General features: G+C 38.5%; 1 non-coding gene across 1 annotated transcript; it reads right to left on the bottom strand.

The window, feature by feature from the left end:
• Nucleotides 1-552: 552 nt before the first annotated feature.
• Nucleotides 553-625, bottom strand: Trnad-auc (transfer RNA aspartic acid (anticodon AUC)). The gene has a single exon. It is a non-coding gene; the product is annotated as a tRNA-Asp (tRNA).
• Nucleotides 626-22,541: the final 21,916 nt, after the last annotated feature.

The following is a 22,541-nucleotide window of genomic DNA, read 5'->3' as shown; positions in this document are numbered from 1 at the left end:
GACAGTAGTACCGCTCTAGTATAAGTTACTCTATGATAATACACTAGATTGCAAATAGATATATATTTTTCTTAAATGCCAATTCACTTCTTTCGTCGCCATGCATTCAATAAGTGACGTTTCAATTGCGCAGTGACTTGCGTATTCATACTTTTTTAAATCGCAAAAGGGTTGCTCTCACTGACGGGCTGATGATGGGACATGGGACTGAATGAAAGGATGAATGATTAATCGATTTTTATGGTTACACAAGCATCGACATTGGGGTTCCGATACACGTTTACGATATAAATGCTAATGAAAATGGGGTATCATTAAACAAACCGACCATAGTCCATACTACAAGTATTATAGTCCACAAGTGCAACATCAATACCAATATTCTTTTTGATGTTGCCTATGTTTTTTTCCTTTTATGAAAATGTTTTGCGTTACAACTGTGACAGCATACAAACGTAGTTCCGCTCTCATTTTAAAACGACTAGCTAGATTGCTCTGAAACTTTGTACTTACAATAAGGTATATCTATAAATTTAAAAGTGGAAAAATTACTGCCTTGGGTGAGACTTGAACTCACGGCCTCTGGATCGATACTCCAGCGCTCTGCCAACTGAGCCACCAAGGCAGTAATTTTTCCACTTTTAAATTTATTCTAAGCTTAATAGCATCGATCGCAGACGTTTCTGCTTGTTAAAAAAAAATTAGGGTATATCTATGTCTGTAATTAGTTTATATAGTTAAAAAAATACAGCGAATTTAAGTTTTTCATACAAAATTTGTTATAGCTCTATTTCTTTCGTTTTATAAACTGTAGCTATATATACTAATTACAGACCAAAATTAGATATACCTCATGTCATTGTATGTGCAGTTTTATTACAATCCAACACGTAGTTTTAAAATGAGAACGAATCTCCATTTGTATGTCTAGCTATCACGGTTCATGAGATTAAACTGATTACAGACCTAGATATACCTCATGTCATTGTATGTGCAAAGTTTCATTACAATCCAACACGTAGTTTTAAAATGAGAACGGAACTACGTTTGTATGGGAAGGTGCAATTCGGCCGAGCTTGCCGGGGACTCTTAACACTGAATGAAGATATTCGAGTTAGTTTTCGACCATAGCTGCGAGCTTTTGAACTATAGTTGCGTGGTTTTACACTTTTACGGTAGTTAGTTCTTTGAAGATGGCATTATGTGAAATATCGGGAACTCGCCAAAACAAATACACACGGTAAATAAGTATCCTGTTTTCAATTACATTCATAATCTAAATGACCATGTTAGCTTAAACACGTTTACGAGTTAAGAAGCTTTTAATGTAATTCAACTCAAGTATTACTAAGAACAAGTTTATACTAAAATATGGCCTTTATTTTTTGCGTGTACATTCAAGACGATAAACCTCATTAAAAAATAAACAGTGACATAAAGTGTGGCTAAGACGCCGACTTTAAATCCTCGAATCCGGTTCGGTGGAAACAAGGGCCTTTTTCACGGCTCGCGTTGTTTTTTTCGCAAAACTGTCTTATTTACGCTAATTAAGTGAAGTATAAGTTCGTGACTACTACTGTGAGAGCATCGAGAAACGTGAGTGTGGTGTTATTTATGTCATAAGAAGATTTTTAATGCCGTTATCGAGGCGACTGGCTGGCGATGGCGTCTCGTTTTGAGTGAATCAATATTGGTAAACATAATTCTGTAGACCTGGTGGAAAAGGGTACAAGTCTCGCGCAGCTTAGATGTAAAAAACCGGCCAAGTGTGAGTCGGACTCGCGCACGAAGGGTTCCGTACCATTACGGTAAAAAACAGCAAAAAAATCACGTTTGTTGTATGGGAGCCCCATTTAAATATTTATATTATTCTGTTTTTAGTATTTGTTGTTATAGCGGCAACAGAAATACATCATCTGTGAAAATTTCAACTGTCTAGCTATCACGGTTCATGAGATACAGCCTGGTGACAGACAGACAGACGGACAGACGGACAGACGGACAGACGGACAGACGGACAGACGGACGGACAGACGGACAGCGGAGTCTTAGTAATAGGGTCCCGTTTTTACCCTTTGGGTACGGAACCCTAAAAAGTAATGTAGAGTAAATATATATATAATATATAAATACCTAAATACATAGAAAACACCCATGACTCCGGAATAAATATCTGTGCTCATCACACAAATAAATGCCCGGGATTCGAACCCAGGACCATCGACTTCACAGGCAGGGTCACTACCCACTAGGCCGGACCGGTCGTCTATACCAATCCTTGGAGTGACGCTGCCGGGCGGACTCCAGCCGTGGAATAATGACGATATAAACGGAAGATAATGATGATCCGATGTCTTATAATCCCGTTCCTTGGCGTATGTGACTTATGGGGCCCGCAGCACGTCTTATTACAGTTATTACAGGCTGCCCAATCGAAATTTACAGTATCGAACAAGTAACGTTCTTTTTTATGAGCTTCGGGCCTGTAGGGGCTTTTATGGTAAAAGTTGCACAATTATAGGGGAATTAAGATTTGCATGAACTCGCTGCCAAAGAGCCGCTCCCATCTCTATTGTTTGCCATAATTATTGAAAGTCATAATGTAATATTATCATTAGTCATAATTTGGTTTTTCTCAGAAACTTGTTTGGTCCAGAGCTAGGCCTCGCTCCGGGGTTGGAAGCGTCATCACTAGATACTTCCGACCCCTTTTCCTCGCTCAGCAGCCGCTTCCGTACTTTCTCGGGTTGGTTTGAGGCGGGGATAGGCAGCTAACAATCGGAATCAGCTGTCTCGGTATCGGCATCCGTCGCCGTCGTCAGAGGCGAATAGTAAGCCTCTTCACTGGGAAGGCCATAAAACAAACCTAACCTAACCTATCTATAGGATAACCCGAGGAAAATTCTGAAAAATGAACAGTTTCGGAATTATGACTAATGATAATATGACAATCATTACGTTATGACTTTCAATAATTATGTCAAACAAAGGGACCCCCTCCACAGTCGGAGATACGCTCTCATTTTAAAATGACAGGCTTAAACTTGGTTTAAACGTTTACGTATAGTCTGCATCTTCTGAAATGATTTTTACGTCTAGACCCTAATCTGTTAAACAAAAGCCATTGTTTCTTTTCTCCGAGTGGTCGGCCATTGTGTGCCATTGTTAGACACAATGGAACGCGCCGTGGCACGCGCCGTGGCACGCGCTCAGAGAAACTTTCATGCAAAACTTGTTTTTGCTCTATTTCGTTTGTTTTATATACTAGCTATATAAATGAATTACAGACCTAGATATGCCTCATGTCATTGTATGTGCAAAGTTTCATTACAATCCAACACGTAGTTTTAAAACGAGAACGAAACTCTGTTTGTATGGGAAGGTGAAATTCGGCCGAGCTTGCCGGGGACTCTTAAACAACAACTTTGCCCCGTAAACTGTTGTGACACAAAAATAAAAGCTTTTTCTAAGCATGTTGGATTGCTGGATTTAGTATCTCTATACGTAAGTATGGTACGCTAATGTTGCGTCTCCTTGAATCTCGGCTAAAGTGCTAGCAATCCTTTCACCAGTTCACACGCTTAATTCAAGTGTCGTATTTTAATGGCTACCTTATAGCGTACCTAATGCAGGCACTTACACATAGACTTAAGGGGCTACCTGAGGTTTTCATCGATTTTTGACAAGTTTTGAATCGTATCTCCTACTTTTGCACTACATATAGAATTATAAGACAAGCGGCTATCGGTTCTTCAATCTTTTATCTCCATTTTTATCTACCGGATTGTGAAAAAAATTAATACTTATTTATTTATGATTGTTTTAAACATTGTCTAAAAAAACACTTTTTTCGTATCTCGGTTGCTGTGAAAGATCTTACTTATACGAAATCTACATATTTGGGTTCGTCTTAGACTTCTCTAAAAAATTTTCTAAGGTTTTAATTTTAAACTAATTAACACAAAAGTTATGGCCAGGGAACCAGCTTTTTGGCCTAAAATTGTTCAACTTTGATGCCAAATATTTCGAAAACAATGAACTTCGAAGTAAATATGGGATACTATATTGCTAAAATCCGTTGCTGTTAATATGATAAGCTACAAAAAACATTAGAAAACTAAGGGATTCAAATCGAAGGTCATTGGGGCATGGGATGGGATCCCCTTAAGCATTACTCTCGATAGAACGGTACGAGCCTGGGCCGAGGCTTACGAAACTTCGATATATCACTATGACGGGATAGGTGATCACGAGTTTTTTACACACTTTTTTATTTACACTTTATTTACACACTTTTATTACACACTTTTATTACACACTTTTATTTAGCTTCACTGCGTATATGTAGTGCTTCAAATCTTGTAACTAAAATTTGAACCACTTCCCGGTATCTGATTCTGTTAAAATTTGGAGTACTGTCGTAATTCCGGTGACAATGCAATAATATGCTAACATGGAGGTGTTCTGATGATGCAGCCGGTAGGTAGCCAAAAAAACTCCACGATGGAAAAACACAAACACATCAAGTTTAGGCTCATTATAAAGGTCTCAAGAAGTACTCAATAGACATGCAAACGAGAAGAAGTACAGTCAGCAACAAAGTGGGTGTCACAAAATATTTTTTTTGACAATTACTTGTCTATAGAAAACTGAAGTGTCGGTCGCCTCGGCTTGGACCCGAACCGTTAAAACTGGGGAAAAAAAGAGTATGTCCACAAGAGATACGCAAACCTAATCTGTGAAAAGTAGCTTTGTCTGTATGTCTGTCTGTTACCTCTTTACGTTTAAACCGCTGAATCGATTAAGAAAAAAAATGGTATGGAGATAGTTTGAGACATAGGATAATTTTTGCCAATCATTATCATCACACCAAGATGAAGTCGGGGGCAGGAGCTAGTAGTAAGTCAGTAAATATTTGTAACGCTTTTCTCAATCTCCACCTTTGACTTTTACTAAAACTTACGGTTTTGACTGGACTATCAATATCACAAACTATTACCCAGATAATTGATACCCCGCAAGTTATCAGATCAATTAGAGTATCAGATCTCAGCGTAATTGAAAATAAGATGGCCGGCGTTTATGCAATGGAATATGGAATACAGAATCAATTTCAATTTTAAATAACATCTTGCAAAACTTGTATAGTGTGCGGTTGCATTTTGTAAACATCTCGTAGTTTTCGTAACAACTATGTTTTAACTAAAATATATATTGGCCATTCATTTAAAGTAATGTTATGTAAACTACACCTTTTTGAGATTTGGAAATGTTCATGTTGTTTCTACCAGGCGTGGCTCACTACGCGATTTCGTCGCATCGCTACAAGTACATGCGGCCCACACCAATTTTGGTGTCTAGCCATAGTAGTTAGTTTCCGCGCACCACTGCGGAACGGACGTTTGCTCGCGCTTGCGCCACCTAGCGGTCATATGTGTCGTAATAGACGCGTTTTGTTCGAGAGTGAATCTTCTGTACTCTGTACCTAGTCAACATCATATATTTAAGAGTAAGACTTGTTGGTGGAGCAATTTCCATGTTTGGCGGTCCTCTGCCTTCTCTTTGACAGCCTGATACAACACGACGTTGAGTTTTTCCTTTATTTGATGCACGTACGCTCTCCTTGTTCTTCCCTTCTTCCTCTTAGCTTCAACTTTCCCTTCTATGATGTTTTTTGATAAATTCGTCGCGTCGTATCAGGTGCCCAAGCATCTTTCCTCTTCTATTATCTATGGTACCTAGTATCTGTACCTAAAACTATTATTTATTCTGTGTTTCTACTCAGAATCACGAGCTCTTTCGTTCCTGAAGGGGCCCACTGACTATCAGTCCGCCGGACGATATCGGCCTGTCAGTTAGAACAAAAATTTGACAGTTCCGAACAACTGACAGGCCGATATCGTCCGGCGGACTGATAGTCAGTGGGCCTCTTTATAAGAGAAAAAATCTGTCCTAAACTGTCCATACATTTTTCGTTCCTTCCATTCCATTACCGTCATATAAAGTTTATGAAGAATGATAACGGTAACGAAATCAAAATCATGAGGCATTTTTTTCCTCCTATTAGGATCGTAATAAGAGTTACTAATTTTGTGCGGAATAATGTAAAAATTTACATACAAAAAGTGTAGTGTACAACTTTATATTACCTAACTAGCGACCCGCCTTGGCTTCGCACGGGTTAACCTTCCTCAAGAATTACTCTATTGATAGGTGAAAACGGCAACAAAATCCATTGCGTAGTTTTAAAGATCTAAGCATACATAGGGACAGACAGGCAGCGGAAAGCGACTTTGTCTTATACTATGTAGTGATTATACACAGGTACACAATGTAATATGTATAAATACAGATTATGCGTGACCTCATATTTTACTATAATGAATATTGGCATGTTAGTAATGACGACTGCAGCACCGTCAATTTATTCCTGTCATTGCGATTGGAACGTTCAATACTCACTTAATTCCTTTTTTAATAGTACATTTTAAGGTATAATCATCCACCGTATCTCCCGAATGCAGCGTATTTTCCACTCCGCTAACCTTACGTTTAGCACATTCAAGCGGACGCTATAAGTCTCAAAAGTAGTCACGTTTTTGTATTAGTTATCTGTCTCTTTCGCACTCATGATTGTGCATATACGCGATGGCCTCTCTTTTAAACACTTCAATTGGGTATCTTCAGTCTAGCTTAACTCCAACATCAGCGACTGTAATCGCCATCAGAATATCACCTTAAGAACGTAATTAAAAAAAAAAAACATTTATTCTGGCGAAAGAAACCCTATTTTACATTTAATTATTCTGTCAAACTGCAAGACAGTTTGTTGGCAGAGGGGACTCCCTTAAAACAGATGGGTAGTCTTAGCTAATTACATACTAAGTACATAACCTACTTAGGTACATCTTAGTGTTTACGGTAGTAACTTCAATTTAACTTTGTCTAACAGAAACATTTTTATTTTACGCTTAAACATCCTAAATGACTTACATTTTCTTATATCATAAGGTATGTCATTATACAATTTGGGGACCAGGTACTTCCTACTTCTTTTTCCATAATAATTATTACCACACGACGGAACCTCTAACATTTTTTTACTCATTGTTCTTGTTAATCTAGGGCGATTTATATAGGTTTTAAACTCATCTTTACTGAACTGCTCTAGTGCCAGCAACCTCCCCACCTCCCCATGCACCGACAACATACGGCATTCCACAAATAATTCTTCATAGTCACTTTTTTTACAGCGAGTACCTAACTACAGAAAATCTAAAAATCCCGAAGAACAACTCGTGAGCCATTTATTTGCTCTAACTGCAGAAACGTCGCTTGATTACGCAGTAGTAATTCCGGTAGCATCGCCGGTCTCACAAACTCAATAGACTCTCTACATCACCACAACGTCGTATCTGAAATCAAGATTCACTCAGATACGTCTTTATTCACGTGTCTGATGGAGTAGCTTGCACCCGCACATTACATACGAAATTATCATGCGGTGGAATGGAAATTCGCATTGCATATCCACAAAGAACAATCTTCATCGGATAATGAGAGAATCGGGCTTGTTATTTGCGATGACGTGGCTTCATACGTGTTTTTATTAAAGTAAAGTGGCATTTTTTGTCTGAGTCCGAGGATATTTCTGGAAAAAGAGTGTAAAGATGACTTTTTTGCTGTTTTTTAAGGCATTGCAGAATAGATTTGACTTGTATGCGGTTTTAATATACCTGCCACATCTTGTAAAATAAACTAGAAGCAATTTTTATTGTAGCAACAATAAGTAGACCTTAACAATAAATAATTTCACGGTTTAGACACTTGTTTTAGTCACTCGCGCGACATATACGCAATACACGGTCGTCGTGAACGCTGCTCGCACTATTAGTGCTTGAGAAAGGAGACCTAGGCTCTCCGAAACAGGTCGCGCGAGTGACTAAAACAAGTGAGTCTAAACCGTGAAATTATTTAATGTTAGTATGTCTTACAACAGTTTAAATTCGAATAAATAGACCCTTGCTAATGCTAACTTACCCCGCTTTCGAAATTACTCTAATGCACCTTACCGCTAAACTTGGCGATATGTTTTTAAATGCACGCAATTTTAGCAATCTTAATACTTTTTTTTATTGTCAATTTTATTTTCGCTATAAGACACAAACGAAGCAGACATAATCATAAATGCACGGTTAATTATCAAGAGATTAATTTAAAAGTGTGTCAATTTGAGGGTCAACTTTTGTGTCCATAACTTTAAGACCAACATAATGTATGTTGTCTTCAATAATAATATGGACCGTAACACTTAAATTAACGTTGAATATAACTTTATATAGCCAGTGGGCTCTGAAAGGCGTAGCTGATATTCCCTTGGACAGACAGACTGACATATCGTGCGCTCTGCCACTCGCTACTCAACACTCAACTGTACCTTTATATAAAAAGACGTATGTGTTATACAAAGTCTTACAGATACGACTTTATTTTTAAAATATAAGACGTCTTTTCACGGCATGTTAAATAAATGCTTGCCGATAAATTGATATCAAAATTGTTAAATTAGGGACGGTCGGCGTTAAAAATCTTGTACTTGTAGCTATTACAATAATTTATTCTGAAAATTTATTTAAGTACCCTTTTATGCGTTGAAACATGTACCTATAAGATCTTATAGAGTGGTTAAGTATAGATTACGATTGAGATGACATATTAAGGAAATAGGAAGTGATCCTGGAAACAATTTTTGCAACAACAATAGTTGTTGTAGTTTATACTTTATTTTGTTTAATTTTGGAAATAAATTATGTGCTTACGATATCAGCTCCAATGCCGGTCATTTAATTCCCTATTTGACAATTTGGCAGCAGCCAAATAGTAGGTATGCAGATGTCGTCCCAGTCCCACAAAAATTCATATTTTCACCACGCCGTGCGTTGGCGTCGCTTGTATTTCTCCTACCACCAACTTCGCACGCAGCCAATTGACAGCGATATTATCTAATAAGAGTTTCGTGAACGGAACGGAATATTAGCAAAGTGAAGGTGTTACTAACTATAGACAGATTTGGAACCAAAGCCAAACATATCAATCACCCAACATGTTGCACATCGCATTTAGGTACCTGAGAATACAACTATTTGTACGGCGTGACTGCATTCACGCATCCTTGCACGTGCTCTGCCCATTTTACAAACAACCCCCACTGTTAACATATTAGTACATCCAACAGACCAACATAACTTGGTGATGTCATGTATTGAGAACTAATGCTTAAGCGGCGGGCGGCACGTCACGAGTCATCATCAGATGCCATTTATTATTAAAACGTCATATCTGATCGTGTTGTAAATGCACATACGTCTTTTTAAAATACGCGGTGAGCCCGCGGCGGCACGACCGCGCATAAATTAGGAATGACGCCGTCGCACGAGGTCTCACAAAGGGGAGAACTCCTACCTTAAGATTGAGGTGGGTACAGTTTTCTTTTTTTGTAAGTGTAGCCGTGTGGTAAGCGGATACTGCGGCCAATCTTCGTGAGGTTGTGTCATTAATATATGTTTTATATAGAATTTGAAGTTTATAAATTATTAAAAAAATGCTTTAGTCATGACGTAATCAGGCCTTTAGAAAATCAAGAGTCTATCTATACGCAGCCGCATGCAATTCCAGGGATACAACGTGTGAAATATTGAATGTTTATATAGGATTAGTAAACCAGGGGGCCGATTTTTGAATTTCGACCGCTCTATTTCGTGTATTTCGTTCAATAATATCTCCACTAGGCATTTAAATTCTACTAATAGAATTGAAAACGAATGGTCAATACCACTAGATTCCCAATTTCTATCGCTCGTCATTCAAAAATTAGCATTTCGACGTTTTCCACCGATTTTCGAGTGACGAAATCGAGCGATCGAAATTCAAAAATCGCTCCCCAGGTGCCCGTTTCTCAAAAGCTTGTAACTTGTAATACAAGCGGATGTCACTTTTTGACAGCTTTTGTTAGAAAGGGACTTCCACTTACTCCAACTTATTACAAGTTACAAGCTTTTGAGAAACGGGCCCCAGGTCCCTCGCAGTGGTTTTAGGATGTTGGAAGTATTTATTTAGAATATTATCTAAACGCGCTTACGATGTGCAGGTATTAAAATCATATTTTTCAAGAATATTATCTAAACGCGCTTACGATGTGCAGGTATTAAAATCATATTTTTCAAATCTGATTAAATTCAAACTTAATCACAATCGTATCTTTTACCCCGAGAGCAAAAACAAAGGGTTATAAATTGACTATGTGTATCTGTGTTTGTCTGTCGTATCGAAAGTCCCAAATTGAATTCATTTGAGTAAATTTTTAATCGAGTCTTTGTCGAAAAAGGATTCTTAGCTATGTTCGGTGAAAATGTGTCTTTTTATTACGCTTTTTTCGCCTCGTTACCTTTTAATTTTTTATACACGTAGGCACAGGTTTTAGACACAATAAGGTCAATAAGTAATAATGTACTGGTAATGGTTGACTGGTATAGAATGCCTTACGGCATTAAGTCCGCCATTTGTACTTTCTTGTACTGTGGTACTTTCTTGTACTTGTCAATAAAGGTAAAATAAATAAATTAAAAATAAATAAACGTACCTATAAAAAATGGTACTGCCGGTAGTTACGAAAATGCAGCGTTAACGCTTATGACGTTGGCACTAAATCAACAGGCAGCCTACAGGTAATTACGGTTTATGCCTTTATGCTCATCATATTTTGAGCGTTTTACGTTTTGTTATCTGTCAAAAGCTACTTAAACACGCTCCATCCAAGGTCAAATTACTTTCCCCACTAGTGGATAAAATGCCCGCTTGTTTTAAAAGATAAAAGACGGCTTTCCGAGCTAGTGAGGGGAAAATTATGTTGATTCTAATACCTGCGGTGTCAGCATGGTTGCATTTTTATCACCTGTCACTAATGTCACTATGCCTGTCACTCGCACTTGTTAGAACGTGACAGGCATGGTGACAGGCGATAAAAATGCTACCGTGCTCAGCCCGCTGACTACCCTCACAAACCGCAAACTTCTCTGCAGTGGGAATCAGACACAACTGCTTTTCTCCTCACATTTGAGCATCAACATCCAGCCTACATGTGCAAAGGCATAAGTCTCCGCTTTCAATTACCGATGGCTATATTTATGGTTATTGCCACTGATTCGATAAAGACTCGAACCTAGCGAGAATCTATACTCTTTAATACTTTATTCTAATGAACTGGATTGAATTGAATGGACCCGGGTATGTCCTTAAACTACGTCCAAAAGAGAGGTATGGACACTGTGAATTACATCTCGCTTTGTGTGGTAGGGCACAGGACAGCGGATGTCATTCCAGATCTAGAGCAGAGCCCAACTGGGGAGGTACCTCCACCTTACAGAAAACCGCAGCCAAATAACACTAGACCCTACTAATAGTGTTGTGTTCCTGCCGGTGAGTAAGGTTGCCAGAGCTCGAGGGAGAGGAGTGCTAGGGTCGGCAACGCGCATGTAACTCCTCTGAAGTTGCAGGCGTACATAGGCTATGGAGACTGCTTAACATCAGGCGGGCCGTATGCTTGTTGGCCACCGACGTAGTATAAAAAAAACTACGACCTCCGTTGATAAATTAAGTAAGTATTAAAGAAAACTGGAGATATAATGTTTTAGTTATATTTTCGTACATCTCTGTAATAGCAGTCGAAAAAGGACGTATGTGTCATAGGAAGTGCTTGGATATATGATGTAAGATAGGTTAGTATGTGTGCATCTAACGCTCGCCAGATTCTCTACTCTTAATACTTTATTATCTTGAACTGATGTTTCATCACAGATGATAAACGTCGTATGTGCCATAGAAAGTGTAAGAATGTTATGCCGTTTTAGTGCGAGAAGGAAAGTGTGCATCTAACACTAGCCCACGAGGCGCGCGACCGCCGCGACCTCGCTTCGAATGAATGCTCGTCCCAGTACACCTAACGGAGGTGGCGGTGTTTGGAAGATAATTAGATTTTAAATATCTGGGAGACATAAAAACTCAAAAATAAATATCTGGAAGACCGAGCTTTGCTCGGAAAACATAAAAACTTAAAAATGCGCGTTTTCCCAGAGATAAGATCGATTTTTCGCCCTCGAAAACCCCCATATAGCAAATTTCATCGAAATCGTTAGAGCTGTTTCCGAGATCCCTGAAATATACAGGAATTGATCGTTTAAAGGTATAAGATTAAAAGTTTCGTTTCAAAGGATGCTTTGGAATATAGATTAGGAATAAATTTAGTTTTGTTTTAAAGGATGCAATTTGAATACTATTCCACCACGCTTAATCAGCTGTTAGCGGCTATTGCCGATTCCGCGTCTTTAGGTGTGGGGAGACTCTAACTGAAAACAACAGAGGTAACTTTAGGCGGGCCAAGACAGACTTGTAGTAAATCAGTTGAGGTGTATTAGGATTTAGGCCTTAATCTGAGTAAGGTGACTCTAAAGTTTGACAGGTACTGATAGCAACTGAACTAGTCAAAGAATATTGCGATTTTCAGTTTAAATAGTATTTATAAATTTAACATGCATGCATGAACAAGGCTATAAAGGTCCTCCAGCATAGATATTCAGCTTTCAAGTCCATTCATTGGATTATGTCCAGAGCTGCATGAAAATCTTACTTACCTACTAAAAAGTTACATTACCCGCGTCAACACCGCTGCAGTAACGTGGCAACCACTGCTGTAGTCGTCATCCGAATATCAAATTTAGATACGTTACTACAGGCAATGTAAGACGAGAATAGACGATCGTTCGTGGTAGCCGAAGAAGCAGATCGAATACCGCTACCGAATATTAGCCGCATTGACCACAAGTCCATAACCACCTTAGGCTGTGCCGTCGGCGCGCGCTGCGCGGGCGCGTGCCTGGGAACCGGCGGCGCGCGCGCGTTCTCACGGCCCCTCTGACCTGCCCCCCACCCCGCCCCTCGGGCGTGCGACCACAAGAATTATTCTAAACGCGCAAAGACGAAAGGTTAGCCAAAGTAACAAAATAAATCGACTTTACGACATAGTACTTCTTCAAGACTTTCGAAAGAAAATGCACGAACAACTTTTTTTTCTCCAGGATCCCATCAGATCCTGACAATGGAACTAACAGTGCAGACAAACATTGCGAAGAAAACATTCAAAACAGCTCAGCCGATGTCGAGAAATTGGGGAGCAAGCATTAAAAATCCGACAAATTGAGAACCTTCTCATTCGTAATACTTACACATTGAAGTCTTTTAGAAATGTAAGCATCGGTAACTTAGTTGATATTCCAGTGGGCTAGTATCCTCTGCTATCCTCATGAAACTTTCCCATGGCGGTGATTTTTTTCATTATTCTTAAAAAAAAACTCCATCGTGTATAACGGGGAGTGCTCCGAAGAATTGTTCGATAAATCCCTGCCGCTTCTTTCCGCCATCACTCTACGCGAAAACATTTCCATCTTCATCAATTATAAATGGTTGGACCTTAACCGTAGTCTCTCCAGAAACTTCCTGCCTCGCGCAGCTAAACTGTGGAAAGAATTCGGAAATACCGCATTTCCGAATCGATAAGACCTTTAAGATGTACCTGCTCCCATCTTAAAGGTCGGAAACGCACTTGCAACCCCTCCGGCGTTGCAGGTATCCATATCCATGGGTGATTTTTAGATGCTTATTACCGTCATGCATCCATCAGGGTTTTGTGTAAATAAATTTAAAAAATGCGGCTCGTTCTCCTCCTATATCATAAAAAAATGTACCTAATGTCGTGCTCAAAACAAGAGAGATGATTTTCAGATGTATTTAAGATCCATTTTAGTCAACAGTGAGTTAACATCGTATAAGTTTAAATCTGGAGCTCACGTTACACTAGTATACATCTAACAACACTCGCCAACTCTCGCGTTACTACTTTAGAATACACAATCTCGTCTTATGACCTTTTGAAAAGGCAGAGGCAGGTAGCGAGACGTGTGGGTTTTGTATTTGGCTTCCAGTAGGCGGCGTTCTATTGTAGTTTTTTGACTTCAATACCCTTGACTGTATTTTGACGGAATCCAGACGAACTAACCGGCTTCTTTACAGTGAATGGGGTTTTTGTATATACTTGTTATATTGGAATTTCTTGACATTCTAAGGGAGTATTTTTAGATGATACAATAACTAGGTAAAGGGTGATTCAGTAGTGAGCAGGATCAACCCTACGCATTTACCTTACTGATTTGTACCAGTATAATGATATTCAGGTTATTTTTCTTTTAGTCTTGAAAACTAAACGTATTGAATTAAACTATTAACACGACTTTATTTTTATTTTTATTTTATTTATTTAAGGTTTACCAACAATTGTTGACATCGATACATTAATAACGTACTAAGCAAATACATGTAAGGAGTGGTGTCACAATTACTTACAGGTAAACACCGCATGCATAACAAATATAAGTAAACATCTATAGAAATACCTAAATTAAAACTTATTTTCTAATTATTTATGTTTCTAATTATTTGTGTTTTAAGAAATATTTTCGGACAGATGTTATAAATTTATTTAGTGGGTCACAGTGCATATCCGCCTTGTCACAGCAACCATTAGCAATTTTACATAACCTGCATACTGGAGAGTTAGTGCCTGAAACTGTTCTTCTAAGCGGGGCGTAAAGAGGGGTGATAGCATTACGGGGGAAACGAGATGGAGCACGAAAGTTCAACAACGTCAGCAGTTGCGGACAATCTATTTTGTGGTTCACTAACTTGTACAAAAAAGTTGCATCTAAGAGCGTCCGTCGGTCTTCTAGGGAATCCATCTTGAAATATTGCAGTTTCCTTTGATAGGATATTGATCTTTTAGCCATAATTTCACTCATAATTTTAAAACTAGCACGGGACTTAATCGGGTACGTGAAGCAATTGAAATCAGAAAACATCGAAATTTCCATCAAAATGAGGGACAGGGGATTTCGTCTTCGTGGAATCCAGTAATTAGCAAATGTAAGGGGGAAAAAACATCCCGCCACATACCATTGGATGTCGTGAGTGTTGTGTGTCGGCAAAGTGACAACCCTAGCGTACAAGTTAATAGGAACCGTGAGATTGAAGACCTAACCTAACATCACGGGGGAGACTAAAGCTCACAAACTCTGTTGGTTGAGCCATCTTAAGAGAATGGATGAAGATCGGAATGTGAAAAGAGCGTATACCTGGGTCGCCCAGCAGGAGGACATCCTGACCTGTCGGACGCCCCAGGTATCTCTGGTGCGACATGGTGGAGGCGGATCTGCACGAACTTCGAGTCGACAATTGGCGAGGGGTCGCACAGGATCGAGAAAAGTGGCGCTGGCGGAGGCCGTCTCATTTTGGGTCGCTGAGCCAACGGAGTAGGTAAGTATCAAATCTATGACGATTGATGATATGGCCAATGTCAATCAGTGGGCCCCTTAAGCGCCAATCGAGGTGACAAATGTATGACATCAATATCAAATGGTGACAAATGTATGACATCAATATCAAATGTAGGTTCAATTGTTATAAACTACTTTTTAACAAGCAGATACGTCTGCGAGCGATACTACATTTTTTTATATTCAAGGAAAAATGGAAAAAATCACCGCTTCGACTTGAACTCGCGACCTTCCGGAACACCTTGCACCGGTCCGATCGCTCTTAACCAATCAAAACCTTTTCCTGTAATATAAAAATTTGATTGTTTTAGTTCGAATGCCGCTTCTACTCTCCAGTTTAACCTGAAATGGGTAGCTGAATAGTTTCATATTAATACACATAATTATAATCACTGTGTTCTTTATTTAGTTCATCTTTATCTCGGTAACAATTTCTTGCAAGTAAAAAGCTAATGTCCAGAAATTCTTTTCTTTTAATAATAATCGCGCACAACCATTACACCGAAGTTATTTTTAAACAACTTTAGACCCTTGGACTCCAAAATGTTATGAATTTTCCCACGAACCTCACCCATACTACATTAGAAACCACTTTATTGTAACCTTGCAGCCTATAACAACTATAAGTAAGCAGGGATCTAACTCATATTGGTTTTTCTGAGGCAATGGTACATAGGTAATGGGAATGAGTCAGTGTATTATCCAGATAATAGGTACAAGGCACATGGTACAGACTGGCGTTTGTATTGTAATTCTAAAGGTCCGTTTACATAGAGCGATTCCTCGCACGTTGTCGACTAGAATCTTTGGGGCATGAAATCGTATTTAGAAGGCGATAAATAAATAAATAAAATACATATCCTCCGTAAATTCATACTGGCTAAGCAAAAATGCAACACTTAGGCAACCGTGCACACTCAGTCACTTACACACAAATCGCATAGACACTTACATACATACATACACACGAACATTCATAAGACTTAGGTATAGGCTAATTTTAATTAAGTAATTTGATTGTTATTTGTATTTAAGCTTTCCCTTATTTATTTTTTACATTGTGTTTACTAGTCCATCTACTGGGCCTTACTGAAAATCAGCGTCGCGGAGTGTGCCATGTTGGCTCACACCGTGACACCAAGCTGAGTAAGGACCATTTAGCGCAACCTCATTCTGTTTAATTATTTCTAGTTTTAGTCTTGTTATGTTGTGCTAATAAATGCTTTTTCTTTCTTTCTTTCTTTCTTTATATTTGGGGACAATCTTACACAGATCGACCTAGCCCTACTACTACTACTACTACTACTACTACTACTACTACTACTACTACTACTACTACTACTACTACTACTACTACTACTACTACTACTACTACTACTACTACTACTACTACTACTACTACTACTACTACTACTACTACTACTACTACTACTACTACTACTACTACTACTACTACTACTACTACTACTACTACTACTACTACTACTACTACTACTACTACTACTACTACTACTACTACTACTACTACTACTACTACTACTACTACTACTACTACTACTACTACTACTACTACTACTACTACTACTACTACTACTACTACTACTACTACTACTACTACTACTACTACTACTACTACTACTACTACTACTACTACTACTACTACTACTACTACTACTACTACTACTACTACTACTACTACTACTACTACTACTACTACTACTACTACTACTACTACTACTACTACTACTACTACTACTACTACTACTACTACTACTACTACTACTACTACTACTACTACTACTACTACTACTACTACTACTACTACTACTACTACTACTACTACTACTACTACTACTACTACTACTACTACTACTACTACTACTACTACTACTACTACTACTACTACTACTACTACTACTACTACTACTACTACTACTACTACTACTACTACTACTACTACTACTACTACTACTACTACTACTACTACTACTACTACTACTACTACTACTACTACTACTACTACTACTACTACTACTACTACTACTACTACTACTACTACTACTACTACTACTACTACTACTACTACTACTACTACTACTACTACTACTACTACTACTACTACTACTACTACTACTACTACTACTACTACTACTACTACTACTACTACTACTACTACTACTACTACTACTACTACTACTACTACTACTACTACTACTACTACTACTACTACTACTACTACTACTACTACTACTACTACTACTACTACTACTACTACTACTACTACTACTACTACTACTACTACTACTACTACTACTACTACTACTACTACTACTACTACTACTACTACTACTACTACTACTACTACTACTACTACTACTACTACTACTACTACTACTACTACTACTACTACTACTACTACTACTACTACTACTACTACTACTACTACTACTACTACTACTACTACTACTACTACTACTACTACTACTACTACTACTACTACTACTACTACTACTACTACTACTACTACTACTACTACTACTACTACTACTACTACTACTACTACTACTACTACTACTACTACTACTACTACTACTACTACTACTACTACTACTACTACTACTACTACTACTACTACTACTACTACTACTACTACTACTACTACTACTACTACTACTACTACTACTACTACTACTACTACTACTACTACTACTACTACTACTACTACTACTACTACTACTACTACTACTACTACTACTACTACTACTACTACTACTACTACTACTACTACTACTACTACTACTACTACTACTACTACTACTACTACTACTACTACTACTACTACTACTACTACTACTACTACTACTACTACTACAAATAAATGCCCTTACCGGGATTCAAACCCGGGACGATCGGCTTCAATAGGCAGAGTCAGACTCAGACTGCTCGTCAAAAAAAATGTTTACCATGTAAGTAATTAGACAAATGAGTCTAGTATCAACTATGTATCTTCGACGTATACTAACAAAATCACCATCAAGTTAAAGGGTTTACAGTATTCAGCGAGCTGCAAAAGTGCATACCCACTTTATGAATTAATTTCAAGATATAATCGCTCTTCTTTTAAGAAGTGAAGAGAAAATATAAATTCTACTTTGTTACGACAATTCTATTTTCGAGAGGAGAATTCATGTAAAATCACCTTAACATTCTCATGACGCTTAAGAGGGAGGTAAAAAGGCTTTTGTAAAGGTAGCTCCCGTGTACATCATTATGATGCTCATATACATTCCCGGTATGCACCGGTAGCTGGTCTACGCATCGCTAACAAAACGCGTAATTAAGGGAGATGGGAAATAAAATACGGCAATTTTCCGCCGCGGCGTATGGCTTTTTATTCTTTATTCTTTCACAATTGCATACATGTAGTAGGTACAAAAGGTATTAAATATTACAAGAAGTTCTTACATGCTACCCGATTCGGGTGTTGCAACATCTACACTAATTACTTATTGTAACATTATATACATATTTACAAATTAAACTAAATTTAACCACACTGCCCGCTACAAATTCATCGACAGAATAAAAACATTTCTCTATTAAGTACTTTTTAAGTTTCTTAGTAAATATTATTATATTATCCTCCGACTTAATATGGTTAGGGATTCTATTATAGGTATATAAAGTAGCCGTAGCATAGTTTGGGCTGCTTCGAAACAATTGGGTACTAGATGCCTGTATTACTAGGTTAAGTTCTCTTCGGCGACTTTGAGTTCGTCTGAATATGTGTGAATTTTTGCGCACGAAAGTTGCCAGTTCTAGAATGTAGATGCCAGATAACGTTAAAATTTCATATTCTTTGAAATACGGCCTACAGCTGGCTGGGCACCAAAGGCACCTTTTACATGGTAAGTGTTTGTATCAGCCGGGCTAGCACATGATTGGCGCGAGAGTATCTCGCCGCGACATAGACTACCCGTCCCCCTTTAATTCATACAGTTAGTAAAAGACGGGTAGTCTATCTCGCGGCGAGATACTGTCGCGCCAATCATGTGCTTGGCCTACAGCGTGTATTCTAGCTAATATTTTAATCTTTAAGTCCCCGGCAAGCTCGGCCGAATTGCACCTTTTGATACAAACGAAGTTCCAGTTCCGCTCTCATTTTAAAACTACGTATTGGGTTGTAATGAAACTTTGCACATACAATGACATCTGTAATTAGTTTATTTATATAGTTTATAAAACAAACGAAATAGATAAAAAAAAATTATGTATGAAAAACTTAAATTCGCTGTATGTTTTAACTATGGTATCTGAAGCTACATAAACTAATTACAGACATAGATATACATACCTTATCCTATTGTAAGTATAAAGTTTCAGAGCAATCTAGCTAGTCGTTTTAAAATGAGAGCGGATACGTTTGTATGGAGAACCAACCTTGCCGAGGACCCTTAACAAAATATTGCTAGATTTTTTTTTTCCACTACGTTGGTGGCAAACAAGCATACGGCCCGCCTGATGTTAAGCAGTCTCCGTAGCCTATGTACGCCTGCAACTCCAGAAGAGGGATATGCGCGTTGCCGACCCTAACACCGCACTCTCGTTCATCTCGTTGAGCTCTGATTTTAGAACTTCAACTTTACTTTTTTTTTATTTTACTAGCCTAATTTAGTGTCCCACTGCTGGGCAAAGGCCTCCCCTCGTTTCCTCCACTCGACCCTGTCGTTTGTAGTGTCCCGCGAATCCGGATAAAATGCGTCCAAGTCGTCCCGCCATCTCCTTTTCGGCCTGCCTGCACCCCGGCCAGCACCATCTATGGTGTTCCGTGGGTCCCACTCGGTAACCATTTTGGCCCACCTTTCAGGGTGCATGCGGCAGACATGCCCAGCCCAGTCCCACTTAAGCTTAGCGGTCTGGACACCTACATTTACAACTCGAGTTCTAGAGCGCAGTTCCGTGTTTCTGATTCTATCAGTTCTGCGAACACCTATAGTATACTGCGCTCCATCGCTCGCTGGCAAACCTTGAGTTTGGACTTTAACGCCTCAGTTAATGACCATGTTTGAGCACCGTAGGTACTTTACTTAACAGTTTAAAAGGAAAAAAACTAAACTTACATACAACATAGTTAACGTTAGCTTTCCTTTTCCTTTAGTATTTAAATAAAAATAATATGTCATCTTAAAAATACCATATTTATGACAAATCGTCGGACGGCATTACTGTTGTGCTAATAGACAGTATTTTAATGTTTAAAGCTACTAATTTAGCTCCATAAAATGTAATAAAAATGTTCCCATTTTATTCACTGGAACGCAACGAAAACTAGTTACTTTATGCGGCGATTTGTATACAGAGTAATGCATTATACATCTGTACAGAATAGGCTATTACAAACAGCAATCACTTAATCAACATAAAAATATTTTATACGCTATTTCAATATGAAATACTAGATGTAGAAGCTGGCAAATGTGTATGCGATATTACAGTCGCTATCAGACATATCGGAGCGGCTAAAGTGCTCTATTGTCAACGCGATAGAGTGCGTGTTCAGATATTTTTGAGCACCTCGGCCGCTCCGATAAATCTGATGGCGACTGTACAACAATATAACGCAGCGGGACAAGTGCCTTTATTGTGGTCGTAACAATAATGCAGTCGTATCGTTACCGCGACAAGAGTTATCGTAAGCGACGTGGTGTGCGAGCTTATTCCGAAATAGCTAGCCATACACGCACGGATTTGCCCGTCGGATCTGCCTGAAAGATGTGTCTGGCGGACACATCCGTCAATGTGTGGCGAGAAATAGACACAGATGGGCAGCGGACGGGCATCCGGCGGACAAATCTTTTATTATTTATTTATTTACTAGAGATAAATCACAAATTTTACATGGTAATTAATAAAAAGTATCGTTAAACCAGAATGGTTTGTCTCGATACTCCATTCCGCAGTACTTACATAATCATCATCTGTGCTGTCTATTTCTCGCCACACATTGACGGATGTGTCTGCCAGACACATCTTTCAGGCAGATCCGACGGGCAAATCCGTGCATGTATGGCTAGCTAATTACAGAATTCTGGTTTCTACACTCATAAACACCGCCTCCATACATTTTGAAATTTGACATAAACTTCGTGTGAGGTGTGACTGTTAAATAAAGCGTGTATTCACGTCACATACCTACATCACGTCAGGATTTTATGACGGGTATCTAACCCAGGTAGCAAAATGACGTCGTTGACTTGATGATATAAATGCTGACGTTATAATGACGTCGCTGACGTCGTAACGACGTCACTGACGTCATAATGACATCGCTGACGTTATAATGACGTAATGCTAAGAAAGAAATCGAGGGAACTTTTCGAATAATCGTATAACATACTGGTGAAGATCATAAAAAAACCGGACAAGTCCGAGTCGGACTCGCCCACCGAGGGTTCGTTACAAATTAAACTATTTTTTTAACAAATTTATAGTTTTCAAATTTTTCCCGGTAAGTACTTGTAGTAAGTCGAAATTAGATGGCAAATTTCATAGTTCTAGGTCAACGGGAAGTACCCTATAAATTTTGATTCCTTTGAGAATGTCGAAATATACGTTTTTTGCGGCATCTTTTTTTTACGTTAACTTAGAAGTTAGATTTTTTCACAGCTTCAAGGGACTGTGTAGATCTGTGTATATGGTTTTTATTTCAACAAAGGGCCTTGACAGACAAACGGAGGGACGGACGGATGGACAGACAGACAGATGGACAAAAAAGTGATATGGGTTCCGGTTTTTCCTTCTGAGGTCCGAAACCCTAAAAATGATGGCAAACTGTTTCGGAGTCGGTTCTTTATTGCTATTTTTTGTCACGTTTGTGTAAAATCTAAAAATAACTGTATATATAGGGGCATTTTCACTTAAAAGTACACCATTTCCACCACTACCGCCATTTCGTGGCACTTTTTCTTTTTTATGTTTCTCTGTTTTGTATAATTTTCTATTTTTGTGTGCTAACGAATAAATTATTACTATTCTATTCTATTTACTTTTTTTCGAAAATCTATCAACTTTTGGGTTATTACTACTCAGAATCACGAGGACTAT

This window comes from Cydia strobilella, chromosome 12, assembly GCF_947568885.1.
Source record: "Cydia strobilella chromosome 12, ilCydStro3.1, whole genome shotgun sequence".
Classification (NCBI taxonomy): Eukaryota; Metazoa; Arthropoda; class Insecta; order Lepidoptera; family Tortricidae; genus Cydia; species Cydia strobilella.
This window is presented reverse-complemented; position numbering and strand designations above follow the sequence as displayed.